Source organism: Talpa occidentalis, unplaced genomic scaffold (genome assembly GCF_014898055.3).
Source record: "Talpa occidentalis isolate TD23 unplaced genomic scaffold, MPIMG_talOcc4v2.1 talOcc4.12, whole genome shotgun sequence".
In the NCBI taxonomy this organism is placed as follows: domain Eukaryota; kingdom Metazoa; phylum Chordata; class Mammalia; order Eulipotyphla; family Talpidae; genus Talpa; species Talpa occidentalis.
Genome location: NW_023601212.1, coordinates 76828185 through 76855076, shown reverse-complemented (window position 1 = coordinate 76855076; position 26892 = coordinate 76828185). Strand labels below are relative to the sequence as shown.

At 42.8% G+C, this 26892-nt stretch overlaps 1 long non-coding RNA gene across 1 annotated transcript in view; it reads right to left on the bottom strand.

The window, feature by feature from the left end:
- The window catches only part of LOC129145517 (uncharacterized), a 49886-nt gene extending 24143 nt beyond the window's left edge, over positions 1-25743 (bottom strand). Inside the window, exons 1-2 of the long non-coding RNA XR_008551207.1 lie at positions 25682-25743; positions 8077-8171 (exon numbers count right to left, since the gene is read on the bottom strand). This is a non-coding gene — a long non-coding RNA (uncharacterized LOC129145517). The remainder of the gene's footprint in view (positions 1-8076; positions 8172-25681) is intronic.
- Between the last annotated feature and the right edge of the window lie 1149 nt (positions 25744-26892).

Genomic DNA, 26892 nt, shown 5'->3' with positions numbered 1-26892 from the left:
ATGCAGAGAGCAATTTGGGATGTGTTGATTGCTCTGAAATGTGTTGATTGAAGTAAAAAGGTTATCAGGACACTGGGCAGAGTCTTCCTTTACACATACATTTAACCTCCAGTCTCAGAACCAAATCTCTCCAAAAGAGGAAAACCCTTTCTCTGCAAACCACAGATGACCATGCAGGTTATCGCACACTGAAATTGCATCACCTTGTCTCTTTCTCAGGTTTCATCCTTGTGATGAATTCATCAGTGCTTAGTCTCTAGATCTTTGTCTGACTGGATTCATTCTCCTCCACAAATCCTCTTCTCCTGACTTTCTCCAAATCCCTGCTCTGGTTACCTCCAAACTTGCCTGCCACATGGCAACCAAGACTACTGCCCTTCAACTTCCTTTTTAGTCTCTATAAAGTGGCCATCCCCCAAACCACACATCTGCTGCATGCTTTAAAAATGTCTAGCTACTCCAGAAAGAAGGGACAGAGCAAGATGACAGAGATACTGATAATCTAGGAGCCAGCATAGTCATCACAGGGAAAAGAAAAGAGGTCTGTGGTGTACATGTCAACTATTTGTTTCAAAACTTCTCCTTTTCTATAACTGGCAACAACCAAATGAGCTAAGCCGTGGTATATCCATGTTACAGCTGAGGCCTGAGTGTTGGTGGTGATGGGGGAATTGCAAAGACCATGTGTGAAACTGTCCAAGTCTCTCTGATGACAGTGCTTACAGGAAGGGTGTTCGTCCCCTTCACTTTATTGCCTGTGATTGATCTTCCTGCACCTGTCAAGTCATGAACCTGAGATGCCTCGCATTGAGATCAGAAATATGAATTTAGCATCCCACAAAAGTGTGGATGCAGGAACAAACATAGAAAGCTCACTCTTGATCTTTTTATTTTAAGATAATTATAGATTCAGAAGATGTGGCAGAGATAGCATAGAGGGGCCCCATGTACCCTGCATGCAATTTTCCCCCCAACTGAATCTATACGGTTGTATAGGTAGTAATTGTGCAACTGGTCAGTTCTAAATATATCCTAACTTCCATTAAGATCTTCTCTTTGTTCCATGAAATAATTAAAAGTACAATTTAAAATTGCAAATATACAGCATTTCTTCAACTGGTATTTTTTAATGATAGCTAATTTAATTCTATTGTACACAGAAAATGTGGTCAATAAGATGTTCTTTGACATTTTTCTGAAATTTGTTTATGGTCCAATAAATGATCAATTTTCATAAATGTGTCATGTATGTTAGAAATAAATATATATCTGTTCATAATTGGGTAGAGAGTATGCCTATTATATCTTGGAGATGTTCAGAGATATTTTAGTAATCGACGACCTTATGAATTTTTGTCTGCTTGATCTAATACTGACAATGATGTACAATCCCCCATAATGATTATGGACTCATCTAATTCTCCTTGCAAAATTTAGTCATGTTTTGCTTATATGTACTTTTGAGGCTATGTATTATTTAAAGTTTAAAATTGCTATATATTTCTAAAGATTATTACTTTTAATATCAGGTAGATTCCATCATGTCTAATGATGCTCTTTGCTTTAGAAATCATTTGTCCAACGTTAATGGAACAGCTTTCTCTTGGCTAGTACATGCCTTATCTGTCTTTTTTCATCCGAATACTCTCAACCTCTCTGTATCTTTGGGTTTTGAGTCTGTCATTTGTAATCTGCACTGAGATAGATTTTTCTTTTTTTTTAAATTCAATCTCTCAATATCTGTCTTTTAATTTATGAGTAGAGTCTACTTACAGTGAGCACATGACCTGATTTTATGTATTCATTTTTGCCAATCTATTTTGTGTTTTCTTACCATTATTTTTATGCTGTTTAAGTTTTCTATCCTGTATCCATGGGTTAATTAATTTTCCTTTTTACCTTTTTCCTTTCTGCTACTTTAAAGTTACATATTCAGGGGCCTCCCCGGTGGCGCAGCAGTTGAGCTCTGGGTTGTGAAGCTGCCCCCAGCCTCTGCAGCACCTGTTCAATCCCGGCCGCCAGGTGAGGGTCCCGCATGGCGCGCAGACCTCTCCTGCCGCCCGCTGCTCCCCTCAGCAGTGTATTTCTTCGTCAGTCTGCCTGTTCTGCTGTCCGCTCTGGCTCTGGTGAATTCTCTCACCCTCCCGTGCTTCTGACTGTACCCAGTGCTTGTACATAAATAAAATAATAAATAAATAAATAAAATCTTTAAAAAAAATAAAGTTACATATTCAATTTCTACTTAGTGGTCAATATGCTTACTTTTGTTGTCAATATGCTTTTTTACTTTCTTTCTTTAGTGGTCAATATGCTTTCCTGCCTAAATAAGATCTCAAGTTAATCAGTATCTCTACACTTGTCCTCAACAATTAGATGACCTTGGACCATTTCCTTCATACCAACTCCTTTTGCTGTTGTAAGGCTGTAGACCAGGTATGAAGCACAGGATATGTGGTAACCACCTCCCCTGATGTGTTAAAAAAAAAAAAATCTGAGAGAATAAAATCAACATCAACATGTAGAGAAACTAAGTGGAAAAAAAAATATGACAGAATTTGAATTTCTGACTCTACAACTTGAGCTGCCTCCTAACCTTTCCTTTGGTTTGTATGATCCTGGGAAGAGGGCTTCTTTCATCCTAGATCAAATCCTGGGCTTTGGTCTGATTGAGCAATTCCAGTCCCATGACTCTTCCTGACCCAGTCTTCTGCTCAGAAGGATGGGATTTGGCTGTGTGCATAACTGAGGAAGAGTGTTATCATTTTCTCCTGAATGACATGGACTATATAAGAGCACCATCAAGTGAAAACTGTCATGAAGAAAAGGAAAATAGGTATCTGGCAGCCCCCAACTGCAATCATCCGCCCCTCGAGTGAAGGAGTTATTAATTGTGGGGCAAGTAGACTTCATGTTTATGCTAATTTATTCCTTCATAAATATATCAATGATTTTTAGTCATTCATATAAATATTAAATACCTGCGTGCCAAGTGTCAGGGAAGAAATAATAAATAAGGCGCTCTAGCTCTTGAAGAATTCTAGGTTTTGTTGTTAGCGATTAAAAACTAAATTGTAACATCTATAATAAGGACATGCATGAGAAGCTAATGGCAATGAAATACAAGTAGATCAGAGAAGATCTTCCCAGTGAAAGTATGTGCTTAGGTTGAGTCCTGTAGGGTGAACAGAAGTTGTATGGATGAAGGGGCAGATGAACAAAGGGGGTTACATTCCAGGGGGGAGGTGGATAGTGTGTGCAAAAACTATGAGCTTGATGTAGAGCACATCTCCATGATCTATCAATAATCTCCACTCTTCAGAATTCTCCATCATTTATTTCTAATCCTGCCATTTTAGCTACCCAGCCACTGTTATCAACATCCACAGAATACTGTAATTTTGCTCAATAAATTTTAATTCTTGGTCTATAACTTTCCATTTTATAATAAGATGATTGAGGCCCAGCAACACTTAGTCACATGCTCTAATTTAGGAAGTTGTCTCTTCTTAGGTAAAAACAGAAGCTCACTGAGGGCTTAATTCTTATCTGATTTATATCCCTAAAGAACATGAGAACATGAGACATATAACATGAGACCTCACTGTTGACAAATATAAGAATGAATTAATGATTAACCTGAAGCTAATCTCCCCACTTTTACTCCAAGATACAGACTAGAAAACCCTTTGAAAGAAAAGTTAGGGGCAATAAAAACACTGGCAGCCTTTTAATGAATGTAACCAGCTAAATTGTGCCAAGTGCTTTTTATATGTTTTTTTTTTTTTTCATAAAGCTCATAATACCTCTATGAAAGAGGTCCTGTGTTGATTATAATTAGTCCCAATAATAATAATTAGCTTCATTTAATGGAGAAAATTGAGGCTTAGAGTTATTAAATCTCTTGCCCTAGGTTACATGGAACAGATTGGTTCCATGTGGAACTCAGGTTGGACCCAGAGCTATCTGCTTCTGGAATGCCCACTCCCAACCACTGCATTCCTAGCCTTCTTTCCAATGAGTTCTCCTAGATAGCTTAGTGATGGCACAGATACAGAAGATGCAACTTTCATCTCTACCTCTGCCTTTATATACTCCAAGACCTTTTCCAGAAAGAAACCGCTCAGATATTATTCTGGAAATCTGAACAAATACAGAGCCATTAGCATGCAGGAGAGACCTGAAAGGCTGGGGGTTTTGAGGCAAATCCTGTTTTACCAGCTTCTACTCAACAATCCAACTTTCCAGCACTGCTCCTTTAGAAGGGACTTTGGGGATGACAAGTCACTATTCATTTCTTTCATCCATTCCTTCCATCAATAGTTACTAAACCAGGCAGTTCATTCAACATGGCACCTGCCCTCAAGAAACCTACAGTCTAGTGGTAGAGTCAGGCTTACAACAGAGCATTGAGGTGCTGTTGCCCATGTATTTTAAAAAATAGAAAAAGGACACCTGCTTCCAGAGACTGTATGCCTCAAACAACAGAACTTTATTTCCCATAGTCCGGAGGCTGGGAAGTCAGAGATCAAGGTGGTGGAAGATTGGATTCTAGGGAGCATTAGATTCTCAGCTTGTAGATCATCACCTTATCATATCCTCACATGACAGACCGGAGCCATACAGCTTTCTCCAGAATTTCTTCTTGTGAGGGCTCCACCCTCATAACCTAAATACCACCCAAATAACCTCCAATTAATGATCACATTGAGGGGTAGGATTTCAGCATATGAATTTGGGAGGACACAAACATTCAGTAAATAGCATTGTCTAAATCATGCAGAGATCATATTAGCTTTCATTTGATATTTTTGGCACAACTTACACAAGCTTGGAAAGGTTGGGTAGTTGTTCTAGGTCACAATAAATAGTGGGATGCAGTTAAGGACCCAGTTATTTGATCTCCACAGCCAGCTCTAACTGTGTTCATGCACTGAAACCTATATGCGAGATACTTTGGAAGGGAGAGAATAGCAATGCTGGCTTGAAAGAGATGGGAGGAAGCCACTAAGAACTTGGTAACTGATTGAATTAGGGAACAAAACAGTGGGCTCAATGCAGACCCAAGGGATGGAGAACTTAGAGCCCCAAAAGCAACACTTCAATACCAGGTAGTCCTGATGATTAGGAAATTTGCATTCCTGTGGTTTCTACCCGTTATTTCCAGAAGACATTGTGAATAAAATCCATACCATTGGCTTTAAGAGGACCCTTCTAAACTTTGAAGACAGCTTTCTTCTTCTTTCCTCCCAGATGATGACTCAGTAATTAATTCTCAAACACTAACTACGCCACTTAAATTCCAGATCCTTCACAGTGCTAGTTACCTACTTCTTAATGGACTTTATCTCACTAACATCCCTGAGTGGGCACAAGATAAAGCAGGCTGATCACCAATCGTCACCTCCCTGGGCTGATACCTTGCTCCTATTAATGTGGCCCAAGTGTCATGGGCTTCATCATGAACTGACCACCTATATTGAGCTTGAAGCTTTTGTTAAGTCAACTCATCTATCAAGGACAAACATGTTGACATCTTTTTAAATGACATCCAACCTTTCTGTGGAAATGAGCAGCGGGATTAGATCCCAAAAGTCATCTCAGAGATGTTCCTTGACAGTGCTAGGTTACAAATCAATTTTAATCTCTCACCTATTAGTTTAGGGTGAAACAACCCCCAGAACACAGCAGCTGCATTAGAATACAGCAGCTGCATTAGTGAAGCAAATGACATGCCACCACCAAGTCTCCAAGCTTGCCCAATTGCTTATTTCTCTTTACGACAGGGACAGATGCCATTAGAGGGTTTTAACACAGGGCACACTAGGGCAATAGAATATCAGCTTCCCTAAAAATGTCTCCTTCAAAACCACACCCACGGAAACTCTAGAGGCTTGCTTAGCAGGGCCTTACAGAAGTGTGAAAAGAACAGGATATTGTAATTACAAAATGTAGATTTGCTTCTTGATCCTGCTACAGAGGAAATTATCATGGTACACTTATCTTTCCTGACCTCAAATCCTTTATCTAAAAAGAAGAGAGAGAGAAAGAGAGATCATCATATCTGCTTTTTAGAGTCTGTGTGAGAGAGAACTGGGAATGATGAAGCAGGTGATCCAATGATAACCACCCAGCAGAGGCAGCCATTAGCACTATCTAAGCCAAGCTTCAACCAGTGGCAGGCCTTATGTCCATGGCTTCCCTTTCAAGTGGAGCCAGGTGCCTGTCCTGGTGCCCCAGGAATGCCAATGTACAGAGCACATGCTGAAAAGCATGATGGATTGATGGGAAGCCCAAAGTCCTAGGCATGGCAGGAAGAGCATGGGCGCTACTATCTCCCTACCTCCTCATCCCATAATGTCAGCTACTACATGGGCACCATGAATATTGTAATCAGACCCCATAGTGTTTTACTGCAAGTGCTACACTCATAAGGTGGGCACATAAAGCAACTTTACGCTTTCTCTACATTTCCAGAGGTGTTCTTTCCTAACACTGGATGAAATCTTAGAAAGTTGCAATGCTTTTCTGGACCGGCCAATATTAGTCATGAGAACAATGTCATTTCACCATACTAGAACTCCAGATTTCATTCAGCAGTAGGTTCCCCTTCCTTTCTGGGACAGAAGCCTGCAGCGAGGGGTGGATGGAGAGCAGGTGTTCATTGGGCTCCTGGTACCTCTCCTTCCTCTCTCCAATGGCTGCTGCCCAGAACAATCATACAAACCAGTCTGCCCAGAAAAGTCCTAAACATGATTATTGGAGTACCCCTTTCATTCTAACAGTGCCCCAGTCTGGACAATAAATGCTGTGGTCACCCACTTTCACATCCAGCCTGGGGAAGGAAAGGATTATTAGTACCTGAGAGGCAGGCCCAGCTGTGATGCGCTATCAGTTCCCTGCAGAAGGAGGGTGCAGGAGGAGTTAAGTTGTGCTTTGTGGGGCAGGTTAGTGGGTTTTTTCAGAGTTGCTTCTACTAAGGACCCCACCTCCCTCCTCAGAGTAAGATCTGTCCTGCTGGCAGCTTCTAACCTCTTCTCCAACTTCTCAACTTCCTGTTACCACCTCTTAGATTCTCACTGTTAGGATCCCTACCCCTCCACATGGAGTCCTTGAACCCAGGTCCAGATCACATCCTGCCTCTGGCTCCCTCCCATGCCTACAGCACACAGCACGCTCAGCTTTGCCCTACTTCTGGGGAAGGGGCAGTGGGGGAGCCGAACACATCAGGGCAGCTTTGTTACCCTTTCTCTGGGTAGAAATCACAAACTAGTCCTCTTGTTTCCCACTTTTCAGAAACACAGGTCAAACTCTCCCAGAGTGAATTCCCTCTCAGTTGGATGTCTCAGGAGGAAATGCAAAACACCATGGAACTCTTGGTCATTTCTTAAGGTTTCTTGCAATCTGAATTCTCACTCACACCATATCGCTCTGGCAGAGGTCCATGTGCCTTCATATCACAGTGTAAGGGGGCATGGTCCCACCCCCACAAGCCCCCATCACTTCCACATCCCCAGACGGGTACCCACTCATCCTTGTTAAGTCCAGAGCAGCTGCTCCCCACTCACTTCTACCATCTGAACCACAGAACTGTCAACAAGGCAAATTGAGAATTCATGACAAAGAATCAGGCTTCTGGGAGTTTGCAGATTGTGAAATGATTTGATTCCTATCACTCACAGGATCCAGGCAGTGCAAAATTGGCCAGGCGACCAGAATTCTCTGGAACTGTGACTTGATTTCTCTGCAAGATAGCCAGAGATGAGGACGCTCCACTGGGGGAGGGATGAGGGTTCAATAAGGATCTGATGAAGAGCAATGCGGGATTCTAACCAAAGCAACCAAAGCAGCCGCACGTGTGGTGGCCCTGATGTGACATGTCTTTTACCTGCTGCATCATCTAAACAAATCAACAGCAGCAAAAAGCCTTCTCCAAGGCTATATCTGAAGGTACACTAGAGATTGATTTTCCCAGCCTAAACAGTAATCTTCATTAACTGTTAATATTTTTTTAGGACCTGACATTTATCTTGACCAACATTTCCACCTTGAGATAAAGTATATTTACAAAGTCCTTACCTGAGAAAGCTTGAAGGCAATGGAGATAAGGAAATGGACATCTGCACCAGGAAAAGGGTCCTTCCCAAACAGGAGGTTTTGTCGCACAGGGGAGCCTGGTAGAAAGAGGGGCACATTTCTATCAGCAGTGACCCTTGAGCTCACAGCAGTTGGCCTAGAGAAGACCAGCCACTTCTTTGCCTCCGCTTGCTCCTGGCCATGATTGATGCTCACACCAACTAGTCACTTATTCTCAGAACCACATTTGTAAGCTCCTCAAGAACAGTGAATCTTTACTTAGTGTGTGTCTCATTCCATCACACCCTTAAAATGCCTGAGAGGTTAAAGACCATATTTTTTTGCCCATGTACAATGAGAATTAAAGCACAGAAACCTACCTGCAGAGACTTCACAGGATGGTTAGGCCATCCTCAAGGAGCCACCAAACTACAACTAGTAGCTGCAGTAACAAAAACAAACATGCTCAAAATGAAAATAGCGTGCTTCGGTTCATCTCTGATGCGCATGTGGTGCTTTCTCTGTTCCCAGGTCATCCCGTTGCTGTTGCTTTATTGAATTTGTGCTTCTCTCTTAGGTGGGAAGGGAATTTTATTCATCCTTCTTCCCAGGTGGAAGTGAGAGCTATTGGGAGGTTAAATGACTTGCAGCTCAAAGACTTAAACTCAGCTTTTACCAGTTAAATATCCTCGTAGAGATCTCCCACTGCCATATTTGTAATCAAGAAGGGGCACCGCAAAGCAGCCACAGGGTGACTCCTGAATCCAACGCGCAGGCAGTGCCACCTTCCCTTCTCAAGTTGACAAGGATGTGGGCTGCCGATGTGCCAGGCAAGTTTTCTCCAAGTGTGGGACTTTCTGCTGAGTATTGTATGTGCTCAACACATAAGCCATTAAAATGCAGGAAAATAAACCATTGGAGAAAGTGAAAAATGACTGGGAGGATTCTGTTTCCTCAACTTGAAAACGATAGTTTTTGTGAGTAAGCCGTGAAATGCTTTCTGAGATTTGTTTAGGCTCACTTCCATTTCAGGATCAGTTAGAATGAAGTGATGTTTAAGTCTCCACTTAAGTAAACAAATTCACCCCATTTGTTAATATCATCAGGTTACTGTTCTCACCCACCCACCCACCAACCCTCCTGGCAGGGAGACGCCCTTCTTTCTGGAAACATGTCTGGCTGGCTTCCCTATGGAGGGAGTGTATTCTCACAGTCACAGGCGGGACTTTGGCCACAGCTCAGGGCCTCTAATGGGATGCAGAGTGTCGACAGGCTGTTCAGGTCAGCAGCTGTGCAGGCATCTGCAGAGGGCCGCCCACTGAGCACGTGCTTAAAATGATCATCTCAAAATGCTTCACACATGAACTAGATAAACATGTCGAAACATTTGTTATCAAATGGAACTCTGGTTATTTTAGGTCTCAACATTTCCATTACTTGCATCTTAGCTGTAAGTGTCAACTTTTCTGCCCAAACAGCTTCAGATCTAAGATCACCTGGGCATGATCTTGGATATACATTTGTTTCCAAAGATCTGCTGTCATAAGTGATCACAAACAACAGAAATTATTCTCTCACAGTTCTAGAGGTAGAGTGGAAAACAAGGTGCTGGTGGAACCGCACTCCCTGGGAAGGCTCCATAGGAAACACACCCCTCAAGCCTCCCACCTCCCAGGGGCCCAGCAGGCACTCCTGGGCTTGTGACTGCCTCCCTCTCATGTCTGCCTCTGCCTTCACATAGCCCCTCCTCTCCCACCTGCCTAATCTTTCTCTACCACCCCTCTTACAAGGACACGTGATTGGATTTAGTGCCACTTGGGTAATCCAGGGAGAGCTCATCCCAGATCCTCAATTTAATTACATCTGCAAGGGCATGTTTTCCACATCAAGTGCTATTTATAGGACCCAGCTATTAGGATGTGAACATAGTTTTTTTGAGGGGCTACCTCGAAAGCTACTCTAGTGATCATCAATTCAAAAACTCCAATTTAGGGATTAAGTAGATACATAAGGTCAGAAAGTCAAAATAACAGTCAAGATCATGCATCTGGATGGAGCCAGACAAGGAGCCAGGCTCACTTTCTTGACATGGTGACATCACTTACCCAGTGCTCGAGGCATAAACCTGGGGCCATTCATCAGCTCTCACTTTGCTTCATCTCCTAGAGCCAGTCTAGCCCTTTACTCACACACAGAATCCTGTCTCTTCTCACCACTTCTGCCTCCACCAGCCAAGCAACATCCCTGGTTTGATCTACTCACCTCCCTGCCTCTGCGCCAGGTTCCCCATAGTGCACTTTTCACACCCCACTCAGAAAGTACGTGTTCAAGAGAAAATCAATCTCCTGCTTCAATGTTTCAAACCCTCAGTGATTTCTCATCACACTTAGAATAGAATCCAGTCCTGCCCGTGGTGTCTGTGCCCAAATGACCCGCCCTCTACACCCTGACACTTCCACCGTAGCAAACTTGCCTGACTTTCTGTCCTCCAAACAGGCTAAATCATTTCCTCTTTTCTAAATTTGCCTTCTATACATTAGGACCTTCTTCTGCCACTTCTCATCAAGTCCTGCCTTAGATGTTACCTTCTCAGAGAAGCCTTTCAGAACAGTTAACCAGACCCTTCCCATATCTGTCAATCCTATTTTATAGAATGTTTTATTTTCTTGTATGTCTGCATTTCCTTGGCACTATCTTTATGAATGAAATTAGCTTATCTGTGTATTTATCACTCATGGTGTGGGACCATCCCCCTGGAAAGAAAAGATGCAGTAGAGCAGGTATTTTTCTTTCATGGTCCCATGGGTTCCGGGATTTGGAGTGTTCTAGAGCAGAGGTAGAGTGATAGACTTTCGGATTAAACTGTGAGTTTGGATTCTAATTCCATCACGTAATGCCTTGCTATTTAGCTTCTCTCTGTCTCACTTTTCCTACCTGTAAAATGGGCACACAAGTAGTAATGTGCCTCATAGGGATGCTTGAGGGCTGAATGGGTTAAAGTATGTGGAAGGCAGGAGAATAAGGTCTATATGCATCTGCAACTGCTATTACCCTGAAGACTTCCCAGTACATAGAGACATTGAATACATTTTGATTGAATGAATAAATCAATGAATAATTCCTAATCTAGCACTCTTCTCAGAATATTTATATCATAAAAGACAAAAAAATCAGAATTAAATGTGAAGACCTACAAAGGCAACTTCCTTATCTTTTATTGATAGACAGTTCAAGACTATGTGATTGAGAAAGGTAAAAGCAATGAAGAGGGTTTTCGCCTCCAGGCCCAACTTCACCAATGCAGATTTACAGTTGGATGGGAGGCAGCCCTTTGCACTCAGTTCTGATATCATGCTCCATGCTCGAGTCCTAAGAAAAGTGGGTTGGGCAGAGTCAGATGTGTATCTTGCATTCTAGAAACTTGACAGCATTCCCCCAGATAAAACAGCATGTGGCCTAAGGGATTGAGAACCAGGGGCGACAGTTAGCATGGCCTGTTTGCACAGTTAATGGACTCAGAAGATGGGTAATTATGTGCTAAATGTCTGTCTCCCTCACTGTGCAGCAAGTTCTATAAGGGCAGGCACTGCGCTCCTTGAATTCACTTCTGAATACCCAGGGGCTGGCAAATACCTGCTACTGAACAACAACAACATTGAGGTCTACAGTAATAATAATAACTAATATTGATCAAACACTGATCAATGAGTACTTCATAAATGTTACTACTAGAAAATGCTCAATAAATATGTATTAAATGAATAAGCAAATAAATGTCAAGAATGGCGAGGCAGTTCTGAGAGCAGTGAGGACCAGTTCGCAGTCATGGGCCAGTTAGGAGCATGGGTTCCATCCAGAAGGCAAAGGGTGAGGACACAGTAAGGGGATTTTATCAGGAACTGCCATGGATTGGTGTTTATATGGCACTCTGGCTCCCATGTAAAGAGTGGGTTGGGGGAGACTCAGAGGGAGGTCGGGGCACCAACTGAATACCTTACCAGCTTAAGAAGAATGGCTGACAGTAGAACAATGGAAATGGACAAAGAGCTGTCAGAGCTTAGTTTTTAAATGGGCTATGGCAGCCTCCATACACTATAGATCAGACTATGAATAGCTCCCAGTGAATGAAAATAGCTGTCCGTTATTGAGAGCTTGTTCCATGCCATGCACTATTCTTGGTACTTTGCACAAACCAGATAATTTAATCCTCAAAAGAACCGTATCACATTGAGACAATTATTATATCCAGGTCACCTAATCATTACCCATGTTCTAACCAATGAGATATATTCCCATGCTGATCTCTAGTTACAGTTTCTGCCTTTCAGAATGAGTATATGAATCTATGGTACTATAGGAACAAGGTTTAGACAAGAACAGAAATTGGACATGAAGAATGAAAGGAAGTGTACTCAGTGGACATGACCAGCTTCCCAGCTTCATGGCCATGCAACCTGCTGAGAAGCACAGGACTCCCACTCAGAAGAGCCCCCAACTTGGTCACTTGGTCTACTGCTCTGTTGTTGCTGTCGAGATTCTTGGTACTTTTTAGATGAGAGGTCTCCCATTTTCATTTTGCACTGGTCCCTGCACATTATGTAGCCAGCCCTGCCATGTAAATTGCACATAGCAGATTCCAGATGCATATGGAGAAAGGTTTCTGTTTTCACATGGAGTGACTGAATTCCTACTTGACTTGATGTCCCCTTCAGTGCATATATTCATGCAGATGCTGGACAACCACACAGCAGAGATGTAGAAATAATTTACTTTTCAAGTAGAGAGCTAGACTATACCATCTCCCCGGAACCATCCACATTATTCAGAGTAATGATAGCATCTCAGATTACAGCAAATTGCCTCCAGTAACCAATTCTTTGCAGGCGAGAATTTTAACCAGCGGTGTGCACCAGAGTCAGTCAGCTTGACAGTTTTTCAAGATAAGTATAACCAGGCCCCACTCGAAACATGGAGTCCAAATCTGTAAGGGTGTGCCTGGGATATGGATTTTTGGAAATGCTCACTTGGTTATTTTTAAATGCACCCCTGATTAAGGACGACCCCTCAAACAGGTCAAATCTGGCTTCTGTCTAGCTACACCACTCAAAAGGAACACAGCACTTTGTGAGATGTGAAAGCAAAACTGACTGACATAAAAACTAAGTTGTAGTTGGTCAGTTTCGATCTTTTGTCCCTCCATGACTTTGCAAACATGCTTATTCAGTCCTACCTCTAATACCCCAAACCCAAACCACTCAACAGAACATAAAATGATCCAGAAACCTAAAAGGAAGACAGGCTCAATTATGAGTGCATTTGATCAATACCCAAAAAAAAATCAGATGAACTCTGTGTTATTATCCTATATGTCTTTCCCTCTTTCCATTTCCTTCATTATAATAACATTCTCTTGCAGTGACAGAATCATATTGTACAAAGGAACAAAATCCTATAGGGTCTCCAGAGACATCCTATAACTACAGAGAACAGAATAAAGCACCTGGAGTTCAAGATTGGCCAGCTCATGTACCCCAAACCACTATCATCTCAGCAAACTCGTGTCTTCCCACTACCCCACATCAGCAGCAAACATGTTCTAAAGGTCTGTTCCCTTCCAGAAAACAAACAAACAATGTTTTAAAGCTAGGGACCACCTGCTGTGAGTTGTCTGTGATTTGAAACTGTCCAGTCCCAATTACATGAATCATCTCTAGATTTAGAAGTCAGCTCCTCATATTCATTGCCTATTCTGAATTTTAAACAATGTTTTCTAGTTTTCTTGTGGGAATCATTGCCAGGAACCTCTTAACTCAGTGTTTCAAAATCCTTGAGTGATGAGCTTGGAACTGTTGTCTCCACTTGGCAAACAAACTGAGGTTCTGTCTGCGTGCAGCAAAGCAATGCATGGTTTAGTCAATTTTGTGCACAAGTCAGAAGTCCCCTGGACCATATGGAACAGTGGCCATCAACTTGGAGGATATTATGAACTGGACCACCATGTGCCCCAGGAATATATATGTCACTGCCCTGATTCCCCAATGTGACAGTATCAAGAGATGGCCCCTTTGGATGCCTGTTAGGGTTAGATGAAGTCATAGGGTGGGGACTCATGATGGAATGAAAACCCTTACAAAAAGAGACATTGAGAATTGGCTGTTTTCTCCCTCCACTGGTGTGGAGTGAGAAGTCAGACAGTGAAAAGCCAGGAGGAGAGGCCTCACCAGTGTCCCAGTCTTGGAGTCTGGCCCCCACAACTCTGAAAAACAAATGTCTGCTGTTGAGCCATCCAGTCAGTGGTATTACGTTAGGCAGCAGAGCAGACTAAGAAGGGGGCTAAAGGGGTTTAGAGCAACCCTTTCCAGCTTCCTTAACTAGGATGCCATGCTTCTTATTTCTGCTCATATCTCTGATTTCCTTTCAGTCTGACCATTGGTGAGGATGCCCCATCCTTGCATGCAAGGACCCTTTGCTTTTCCATTTTCTAACTTGTGCACACACACACATGCATGATCATGTACATGTGTATATACACAAACACATACATAGATGTTTGCACACACATGCATGTGCATGAAACACACATATGCACAGTCCCTCCTGTTTTTGAGAGAGCTATGAATTGTCTTGACTTCACTTATTATATATCTGTATTCTTGACCAAGACAAACCTCCAGAGATATCTCTCCATTCTTCTTCAAACAACCCCCCTGTACTTCTAAAATCCCAGCCCCCATGACCAAGCAGGCAGCCACTAGGAGCCATTTGACTTTTCAAGCCAGTCCTTGCCCATATTCATCACTGAAGCAATCAGCCCAACTTTTATTGCAGTCCTGGTCCCTGATGCTTGTCTTTCAGTCATTAACCTTAACAATGTCAACAGTGTTCACAACTCCTGGCCTGAATAACACACAAAGCAGGCTGCCCTGGACACCAGAGCAGTCAGGTTGTAAGTTGGCCTAGGTACCCATGGGCTGAGGTGGATTGCCCCTTCTAGCAGAGAGGGCTTGAGAAAAACCAGAAAAACAAAAGAGATTGACACTTAAGCAGCTTTTGTACCAAGCTGATGCCAATATAGACAGATGGTTAGTAAAAACTTTCCTAAATAATGGGGTTATTTGGGTCCATATGTCTTTAAAAAATAACAAAGACAGATCAAACAGCAAAATGAAGGAATAATGAATATCGAAAGTTGGCCATCATCATAGAAAACTGAAGGACAAGTAGAGAAGTCCCTTAATGAGGGGACTTGACAATTCCTGGGCCAGGACTCGTCATAATGATTGCTAACCCTCAAAGAACACATGTGACTTTGAGTGCTCTGATTTTACAGACAAAGAAACTGAGGTCAGAGAAGTTAAACACCTTGCTCGAGATTGCTGTCGATGAATGCCCAAACTGAGTTTTTGAACCTACAACTATCGAGGTCAACAGAATAACATTCCTCTAAGATGTCCACATTCAAGTCCATGATACCTGAGAATATGTTCCCACAGCAAAGGGGAGTTACAGAAGCAGATGGAAGAAAAGATTGCTAATCGGCTAATTAGGAGGGAGATTATCCTGAATTATTGCAGTAGGATGTTTAAATGTGGAGTGGGAGGCAAAAGAGCCAGTGTTAAAGTGATGTCATGTGAGAAAGCCTCAGTGGGCCATTTTGTCTCTGAAGATGGGGAAGGGGCCATGAGCCAAGGAATATGGGCAGCCACTAGAATCTGGAAAAGTTAAGAAAGATTCTCCCCTAGAGTCTCCAGAAGGAACGCAACACTGACAGCAATTTGGTTTAGCCCAGTGAGACCCATTTCAGACTTCTGACGCCCAGAATGGTAAAACAAATTCATGTTGCTTTAAGCTACTAAGTCTGTGATATTTGTTACAGAGGCCACAGGAGACTAATATAACCAAGCACAAAGTTGGCGTCTGTTCATTTTGACTATGGTTGCTTTTCTATGATTGTCTAGCAAATTATTTCAAACTTGGGAGCCTAAAAATGGCACAAATTTATTAGTGCCCTTTGTTTCTATGTAGGAAGTCTAGGCACAGCATAGTTGAGGGCTCTGCTCAAGATCTTATGAGGCCAAAATCAGTATGTCAACTGGGCCATGTTCCTTTCTGAAGACTTGCAGGAAAATCTAATTCCCAGCTCATTCAGGTTGTTGGTCAAATTCAGCTCTGGCAGTTGTAGGACTGAGATTCTCCTTCCCTCACCAACTATCATCTGAGGGCCATTCTTAGCTCCTCATACACTACCTGTATCCATGCCATCAGAGGAGCTGCTTTGTATAAGTCCCTCTAATTTCAGAAAGGACTCAGAAACTTTAAAGAACTGATTAGGTCAGGCCCACCCAGCAGGCTCCCTCCTGATTCACTAAAAGTCAACTGATTAAGTGTCTGAATTACAACTGCAAGATCCCTTTTGTTCTAGAAAGTAACATCAAGTGATATCTTCTCACACTTAGGTCCCACTCACATGCAAGAGGAGGGAATTATACACCAGAGGGTAAGAATCTGGGGACTGGCCTTAGAATTCTGCCTTAGAATTCTTCAAGCACATTAATATGTATTAACTGATTTGACTATACTTTACTCCACTTCACCCTCACCATGTGAGGGCTATTGACTTTCTAGGTAAATGACAAAAAAAAAAAAAAAAAAAATCTGAAAAAAAAAAAAAATACCTGAATTTAATATGGACTTCCATGCCTACCAACCCGCTCCCCCATCTGAATCTCTCTCAACATTTTCTATCACGGTTCATATCATTATGCAAACACCCAACCAGAAACCTAGTCATGTTAAGAGCTAATCCTTACTGAGTACCAGGTACTGGCCTGAAGCATATTTCCCTATAAATCTGTGAGGTGGATATAAGTATGATTCAAATTTAAAGGTGAGCAAAACACAGCACAGAGGGTTAAGCAATGCTGTTGCTTTTAATTAGGGGGCAGAACCAGGATTCAAAGGCAGTTGTGTGGCTCCAGAGCCAGATTCTTAACTTCCAATCACAAGGAATAAGCACCACAGGATTGCATACTTGCAGATCAGCTATTGCCTTCACTGCTGAGGCAATTTCTCCAATGTGGCTTTTTTCCCTCCTTACAGAAACCAACAAGTTCACAGTGTATTCTAACAAGCCCTAGGAATTGTGGTAGGTGGGGATGGGGGAACGATATGACATACTCAGCCATTTCTCTAAATGCAATGATTCGAGATTCCTCCACTCCCTACCTTCCACCCCCAGAGTTTCCAAACAGGAAACTCCTAGCAAAACCCAGCTGTGTGTCACCCCCCTATAATCCCTACTATGAGAGTAAAGAGGAGCACAGAAGAGGGAGCAGGAATTTTGCCAGCGAAAAATGTTTGTGCCTCACCCACACATAGAAGGTGGAGACCACATCAGAGAATAGCATGAACAAGTGCTTTCTCTGGAAACTATGGGATCATTGTCTTTCTTAGGACCCCAGTGTGCTTAACACATGTAGGATATATTTAGAAATGAATCTTGCCTGTGCATGGACAACCCCAATGCTGACAAGCTGCTGCTCTGTTCACTTCCCACTGGCTTTCATCTGGATTGAAAGTTCCTGGGGGCAAGTGCTGAATTCTGCTTTTCTATTTAACTTCTGCAGCACCAGACTTAACAGGGTCTCAGTAAGGATTTGGTGGTGGTGGGTTAATATTTTTCCAAGAACGGGCCTCCCAGAGGGTTGAGCATGCTATGAAGCTGTCCGCAGCCTCTGCAGAGCGGGTTCAATTCCCAGCCAGCCAGGGAGATTCCCACAGACCTCTCCTGTCTCGCCCGCTGCTCCACTCAGCAGTGCTTTTGGCCTGTCTATTTGTTCTTCTTCCCACTCTATGTCTGGCGAATCCTCTCACCCTCCTGCACCTCTGGCCTGTACCCCAGCTATTGCATAAAATGTTTTTTTAAAAATTAAAAAAAATTTTTTTCCGAGAGCAACAGACCCCATTTTTGGCTCCATTTTGACCCCTATAATAACATCTGTCTAGATAGAAACATCTATTTGTTCTGCAAAGGCCTAGAGCCTTGGAGCCTAAATCTCTCCTCCCCTGCTAGCTATTCGTAGGCAGTGGCTATGATGGCATCTTAGTCTTGTGAGAAACATAAAAGTGTAATGTGCTTTTGTTGCTGCATCTGTTAATTACTTTATTCTACCTCACCGGATCTTCTGTGGGGGGCAATGACCAAAAGGAGACCATGGGGGCTTTTCTAGCAAGTGTTTTCAAACTAGTCGTGTACTTATCCCCATTGTTTCCAAGAAAACCCAGCTTGGGAGATTGCCACAGAGATGTTCACAATTTGTAAAATTTCTTAAGCAATTCAAAGTCATTCTTAGCAAATCCCCTCCTCATCCTATATATGCACATGACCACATGCTGCCAGGTAGATTATTCTAGAATCATGCTAGTGATCATTGTTAACAAACAAGAGAGGTGACACTTCATTCCTGCAAAAGTCAAAATGGAAATTAAATTTGGGAATCTGAGTTGTATCAATCTACACAAAACAATCTGAAGGAAAGAGTTGAATTTTCTTGGTCTTAAATTACTTTTGGAAATGGGCTTAGTTGGTAGCTGGCATTCTGAATTCATTCAATTGCTATTTTTAAAATAGTTTCTTTGTCCCTTCAACTGAACTGAATTTTTTTTTAAGAAAGCTTATTTTTTTTCAGGAGCTCTTAGATTTTCAGAGTTCCATTAATATACCATGTAACTTTCCCAATTCTGAGTCCCAGAGATTTAACATTTCTTAAATTCTTGGATGTAACTAGCGAACCAAGTTGAATATGGTGTCCTTCTATAATTTCCTCATGGCTCATTGCCGCCTGATATCCTTTCTTTTCTCCTTTCTTCCAAGAACCCACGTTCTCATTACATGATCCAGAAAATAAATGTGATATCCTGAGCTCTACTTGTTGTACTGGAACATGAGGGAAAGTATCACATATTAGAGGTGGCTGAAAAAAACTTGGAGCAGCTTCCAATCTAACCATGGATACCATATCCAGACTACCCTGACTTTAGAGGGAAAGAATATTCTTCTTTTCTCATGTCACTTGAATGTTGTCTGTTATACTCAGCCACTCTAAATCTCACAAATATAAATAATTTCAAATACGCCTTTCACTTTGGATATTCTAGAATCCCATTTTTCTGTCCCTCACTTTGTCCTTGGCTATCATCAATCATTATGGAGAAGCAAGGCCCAGAGAGGTTAAATGTCCTGGCCCAAATGCCACAATAGCAGAACCTAGGTCATCACTGATGAATTGGCCTTGTCTTTACCAATGCCTCTTGCACTAAGCAGCTTCAACATGTCAACCCACAAGCACATTACCACTCATCCTGACACTTTTGCGTTTGGTTTCTTAGAACAGCCTGACTTTTTAAAAGCTGAATTATCACAGCACCGCATCAAGTAGAGTAACACTCAACAGTATTCCCATCCATCATTCCTTTTCCTTTAAACTGGTGTGCATTGATCACCCAGTCTAGAGAATTGTGACAATCAATAACTTTTTTTCAGAGAAATAGTGTGAGACTAAAGAAATTAGCTTATTTTGAGGTAGAAAGAAACAAGATGTCAATCAAATCCTTTAAACCTAACCTCAAGTAAATGCAGATGCCAATATGTGGAAAATTTAAGTCACAACTGCCGAAGTAACCCTTAGGGGAGAAGAATAGAGCTGATGTACTGGTTAGGTGTGGACAGGGCATGACACAAAGAATTCCCCTCACAGTGAGAACTCATATCTTCTGGGACACCAGAGAGGATATCTACTCCACCCATCGACTCTACCTCACCACTATGACACTTCCTATCATAGTCTGTATTCTGATGGCCATTGCTGATTAACCAATTAACAAATTTAACAGCTTAAAACACCATTTTATTTTGCTCACAATTTTGTGAATCAGGAACTAAAGAAAGGGTCAACCAGAAAGTTTTCCCTTGAGCTCTCTCACATGGCTGCAGTCAGGTGCTGACTAGAGCTCAGTCCTAGGAAGGCTCAGTTGGGCTGGGCATTCAATATGGTGCACATACGTGATTGACAGTTGATGACAACTGCCACCTGGGGTCACCGTGGGGCTGTTGTCCTAGACATGTGCAGATGGCTTGTTCAGCTTGATGGGCTCAGTGAAGTCAGAATTTCTACATGACAGATGGCTTTCCCCAGAGAACCAGGTGGAAACTTCATGGCCTTTGTGAGCCAGCCTTAGACTTGAAGTCATTATTTCTACTGTACTCTCCTTGTTCAAGTAATACCCTGGGCAACCCATCCAAACTCAAGGTGAAGGGGCTTTGACCCTATTTCTTGACAGAAGAGTGTCTAAAAATGTGTTGTTTTTTTTTCAGATGTCCCTTTGCACATCAGAGATGGGGACAGTATGAGTAGATTACAGAAAGCATTGGAAAGTGTCCACTTAACTGAATGCTTTTTTTATCTCACTATGTCTTTGCCTTTCCAAGTGGTCTTTGCCTTACATCCTCAACCTCAGTGTGTTCTATGCTGCAGCTTCCAGTACACCTGATGCCAACAGTCTTCACTTTGGTGACCTTTCATGATTTTCCCCTCTCTTACTACTCACATCACTTATCTTCTCTGGGTCATACAGTCTCTGTCCTGTCACCAATCTCCAGGCATGACGACTCTCTCCTTTAGAGAGGCCATCATTTCAAAGCCTGCCTCCAAAGCATCTTCAAAGGAGAGAGTAAAACAGATCCTGAATGCAAAGGCAGAAAGAGTATCAGAAAGGTCTTTGTCAATCTGTAAGAATCAATAATGTTCTGCCAGGCAGGAGACCTGTCGGAGCCAGGGAAACAATGAAATTCCATCCTTGCTGAAATACCAACATCCAGAGGGACAGACAACATGCAGGCAGAAGATAAGGCATCCTGTTGTCCCAGGAGGCTAGAAGTTACAGTCTCCCCTCGAATGACACCACTTCTAGGATTAGGCCTCTGCTCTTAGTCCTCCTCTTGATCAGCTTTCTGCCTGTGTTTCCACACTCATCTCCCGCCTCCATCAAGCTAAACCACACTGAAGTAGAGTTCCTTGCTAAGTCAAAGCTGTATGCATGAAGGGACCATGTTCCCAGGAAGCGCAAAATCCTCCTGGGCAAAACACAACACAGAAACCCCCCCAGCCAGTACACCCCCTAATCCACTGGGACTACATCCCAAGACCCAAATTTACAAGATATTGTTTGAATGCATTAAGGCTCTGAAGGCATGAAACAGTTTAACCTTACTCAGGCCCTATGAGATAGGTAGTTATCATTCCTACTTTACAGGGTGAAAGAAGGTACAATGGGATTAACAACTTGCCCCCAGTCACATCTCTGGTGGCAGAATCAGGGAGGTAGATCAACAGGTAGGTTCAGATAGGTTGATACCAAGGCCATGTTCTTATCCTTCATACTCAACTGCCCCTCTTTACAGAGTGGCCTGGGAGAGCAGTACTGGGGTGAATGTGGTTGGAAAGGTACATTGGGATTAAACTGTGTAGTGCTCTATGTCAAATACAGCTGGAACTCTCATACCTCATGCTTTCAACAGATCTAAATTGAATACCCCCTAAGTGCTGTAAACCTGAGGTCTTGGCATAAACCATAAATATATTGTCCCCATTCCCATGGCGTTTACAGTCTCACCCTACTACCTACTCACCAAAAGATGACATGGAACAAGGTAAAAAAGCATTTTGCTCCAGGTGTAGTTTCTACAGAACAAAAGGAGGAAAGTGGTAGTTCTTCAGGGATCATCCTTAAAATGTCCTTAAATGCTTAAGTTAATGAAGTGGTGTGGGGCGCAACCTCCCACCTTCCAAAAATGACTATAGACCTGAGGCAGATCACTGTGGATTCCTTAGGTGGGGACTATTTGCAGTAACAATTTTTTTCATGGTTTAGTTAAAGAGAAAACTATTTTGACAGATGTTCCTGGCTGGTCAATGGTTTTCCTCCATGCAGTATTCAGAGACTCAAGTTTCTACTACACTGTGGCTCTGTCAGTTCTTAAGTTCTAGTCATCATTTATATGCAGCTGGCAGAAAAGAAGAGACCATTCAAGAAGGCACATCTGCCATTAAGTGGTATCAGCTGCCTGTGTGCTCTTTCTGATGGCAACTCAAACTCATCATATGACGACACCGGACACCCAGGCTGGATCATCTAGCCCTCTCTTAGAAGTCACTTCCCAGCAAAAACTCCAAAACTATATCTCCATGTTATATTTAAATAGAATCAAATCCTGGAACACCAATTCAAGGCAATCTTGAATATGAGTAAGAGGCCACAGGAAGATGTGCAGTATTGAACCACAGTGACTGGAGAGAGATTGATGGGATAGTTTATCACCTTAGTGCTCCATCATCTTTATGTGACTGTCCCTTCATGTCTCCATTGATGAGGCCATCTTCTTCCCAGGATGCCTTCTTGACATACTTCCCCAATACCAGTGGCAAAGATAGACCTAAATTTTGAATTTCTGGAAAAGCCATTTCCCTATCCACAAACGCTACTTCGCTATCTCTTTTCAGACTTGCCCTGTCTAGAGCACCTAAGTTCTAGCTGAAGGCTTAGAGAGCAAAGCCTAGGTAGGAGTCAAGAGGGAGGGAAAGTGGGAATACACAGAGAGGCCTTATTTTAATATGACAAGACCCCAACAGCACTGAAGCTGACTGTTAGCCCCAGCAAAGCTTTTTGTGGGAAATTTAATGGGGTCTTCAAAATGTGTTAATCAATTCCAGGGGCAGAGGGACTCTTCAATATCACCTATTCAGATGCCTTTATCTAATACATGAGAAAACCAAGACTCAGGAGTTAAGTGGCTTCCTAAGATCTCATAGTGTTTGAGTGGAAAGTCACTGGCATGGGGAGAAACACTTTTTAAATATTAGTTTCCATCTTCCCTAGGTCTCCCCAGCCTTCTCTATGGCCTAGCTCCTGCTTATCCAGTTTGGCAGCTATGACCAATTCTGTGACACCGAACTGTCATTCTGCTACATTCTGTAGCATCTGTCAACAGAATATAAAGACTTAGCTCAACTAACACATCACCTTCCTGTCAGTTTCCCTGGCAAGGGGGTACATAGTGGATCCTGGCCCCGCTAGCTCTATCCCACTCCAGGATATTTGCAAGGGTTGAATGCAGACAAATAATCAGTTGGGTTGAATCTCCTTTTACTAACTCTCCAAACCGTTAGGTTTGTACACACGTAGTGTCTTTAAACTTGCAGCTGATTTGGGTCGTCGCCCAAAGGACACTCATTTTCCAGGTAAACCAAAAATTGGAGAACCACTTACCGAGCCCCCCATGAATTAACAAGTCACCCAGTGGAACCTCCACCACAGTTTCATTACAACTGCATCTGCAAAGCTTAGAGAGAGACTGGTGGGGAGGAAAACCCGCAGCTGTTTTTCAAGAAATTAATTTCTATCCCTGCAGTGATCAGTCCTGGTTAAGTGAGAGAATCAAATTATCTAAGTTACTTCTGCTGGGAAGGTCGGCTGCTCTGAATCCTGATGAAAAATAACACAATGGTGCTATTTAATTTAAAACCTCCGTCTGCTTCACTTATAATTCATAATGATTATGCCTCGTGTTTATGTAGTATCCAAGGATCGCAAAGAACTTTGATAGCATAAATGATTCATCCTGGGGACCCTACAGAGAGGCGATGCTGGCCTCTCTTTCTCCACAGGGAGAGTGAAAAGGGAGCACTGAGTCCAATAACCTGGATTCCCAACTGACTTTTCAGCACAAATCAACACTCCCACTCTAGTTATTTAGGACTTGGCATCAATCCTGGCCAGACTAATGTATTACACAAATGGACATCATGATATCAGGAGCATAAAAGAGATAAGGAGTTATGGCTTGCAAATGTAAATCAATAAAGACCATGGGCTTTCAGCCATTTCTTTCTGAGAAAAATGCTTCTAGTGCTTCCGGCAGCCTGGCCAGCATATGGTAGCCTTCTACAAGAAAGCCTTAAATGTTGATCTAATAGTTCCGAACAGTAGAGAGACAGAATGAACTGTGTAAAAATGACAATAAACACGTGTCCTGCACTTTACAGTTTACAAAGCACTTCTGCATCTATTGCCTCATTTACATATTCCTCTCTTGCAATACCTTATGTGCTTTGCACTTCTGGTTAAAACTGGAGCTACCATTCACACTGCCTCCAGGCAAAATGCATTGCCCAGCAGGGCTCCCGCCTTAAGCTTACATCCAGGGCAGCAGGGACTCTGCAAAGAAGGGTAGCTTCACTCAGTTCAAGTCATGACAGCCCACACCCTCTGTCATCCAGGCCCTTCTGTCAAAGACCAGCTATTCTCCATGTTCTGAACCAAGGGATATATTAACAGCTGTGTTCATGCTTTGTGAAATACCTACTAGGCGCCAGGCAATTTATCAAGGCTCCTTACCCCAGACTGACCAAATGTAATACTGCTGCAGAAATAAATTCTAGCCTTTTACCCAGGCCGGGGAAGAACAATCTGTACTTCAGGAATGGTGAAGTCAGGAAAGCTTTATTACTCATGCATGAGGTCCCAGACCTGGGTAGTCCCATAAGGTGGGAGCACCAACCAGTCTAGGGACAGAGGGTTTCTTTGATACATAGCCATCTTACATTGGTAACATTGGTCAGTAAGCACAAAAGTTTGTGAGAAAAGACAGGTATTCAAGAATGCCCTGGGAGATCAATCAGCCTGGCAGCTATCTGGCCTTGTTAAAATGTAACCTCCTTTAGGTAATCTCATCTCCATAGGCTTTAGAGAGGTAAAACTTGTTATTTACATTTACTTTGCATTATTTACTGCACCAGACCTGTGACTCTTTTAGCAGGAAACAGGAAAGATTTCATTTGATTAGCAGTTCCTTTTCAATACAAAGGGAATCTGAGGTTCAACTTGCCCAAGTTCAGAGTTCAGTAAAGGGTTGAGTCATTCAGAGTTTCCTCAATCCTTCCCCTATATATTTACTCCAGGAAAACTTAAGAATACATATGGGAGAGAAAAGTAACTAGTAGATACCAGTACCAACAGCCATACTCCTGCTTGAGTGCTCCTGGAAGCTCTTTTCTTCCCTCCTGGGGGCAATGCCTTTGTTGAGGAATCTGTGATAGACTTCTCAACTGCTCTATGGCTGCATTAACAGGAATATGATAACCAGAATAGGGGAGAAGCAGTTACTCCAGGGGTCCCATTCCTCTGAACACACTTAAAATATCATACCCAACAAGGATAGTGACCTTCTGGAACACATCCATAGGGAAGGGAGTAACCTAGCCAAATTTGAACTATTTGATGCAAGGGGCAAAAACCAAAATAAGCTGTAAGAAGAAGTTAGGCAGGTCTGGGCCTCCCTGGTGATGCAGGGGTTAAAGTCTTGTTATAGAGCAACCCCGATATTAAACGGGTTCCTGGCTGTGGGTCCTCACCCGCGCGCTTTAAAGGGACTTATGAATACTCTACTACAGACAAAGGGTTAATAAAAGGTTTATTTACAAGAGAAAAAGAAATAAGGAAAATGTACAACTCAGGGAGAAAATAGGGAAATAAAGTCTTTAATGCGTCCTACCCGATCCGACGACCTGGAAACCCAAAGTCACTCTCAGAGCTAGACGGACGCCGCGAGCTGGCCGAGGGCCCCAAAATGGAGAGAGCCCCAAAGCCCACATGTCTGCCTTTTGTATCCACCTGGCTGCTTAACCCCACCCTCCGGTCCCAGCCACCTTCCCTTGGGTGGTGATGGGATGTAGAGTTCCCAGTGTCTTTGGCTTTGGCGTGGGGTGGGGGTGGAGTCCACAAAGCCTGTATGGAATTTGCTTTGGGGCAGCCTTTTCCCCCTAACACTGGGGTGGGGGTGGAGTCCACAAAGCCTGTATGGAATTAGCTTTGGGACAGCCTTTTTCCCCTAACAGTCTCAGTGCTGTCAAGCTATCCCGGCCACAGCTGCCTGAGCTCGAACCCTAGTTAGGGAGCTAACCCACATGGTGCAGCAGACCTCTCCTATCTAGCCCACTGCTCCCCTCAGCAGTGTATTTCAGTAGATCTGCCTGTTCTGCTCCCTACTCTCTCTGGTGAATCCTCTCACCCCTGCACCTCTGGCCTATACCCCAGTTCTTATGTGCATAAATAAATAAAAATAAATCTTTTAAAAAATAAAGAAATTAGGGAGGCTTGTGCTATCTGTCTTCAACTCTTTGATGGGCTTCCTTAGGGAAAGAAAACAGCAGAAGAATAAACAAAGTTGGAAAATACAGTCAAGCTGGTTCAAATTCCTGCAGGTAATACGACATCTTGGTATGGGATAACATTAGTCCCTACACCTAGCATCGCTGCTATGACAAAATGAGATAATGTAATCAGCCTGGTGTCTGAAACACTGTAATCTCTTGGTCATTACAAGGTGGGATTTTTTTTTTTAAAGATTTATTTATTTATTTATACAAGAACCAGGGTACAGGCCAGATGTGCGGGAGGGTGAGATGATTCACGAGAGACAGAGAGGGGAACAAAACAGGAAGACTGATGAAATATACTGCTGAGGGGAGAAGCAGGCGAGACAGGAGAGGCCTGCTGCACCATGTGGGACCCTCGCTGGCCAGCCTGGATGGAACCGGCGCTGCAGAGGATGTGGACAGCTTCACAGTGCTGCGCTCAACCGCCTGCGCCACCAGGGGAGGCCCACAAGAAGGACTTCTTAACCTTCAAGAGGGGGAAATGTGCAATGGTGAAAAATTAGATTCTTCCCAGGACTAATTTTAGTCCCAATATTTTGAAAAGCAA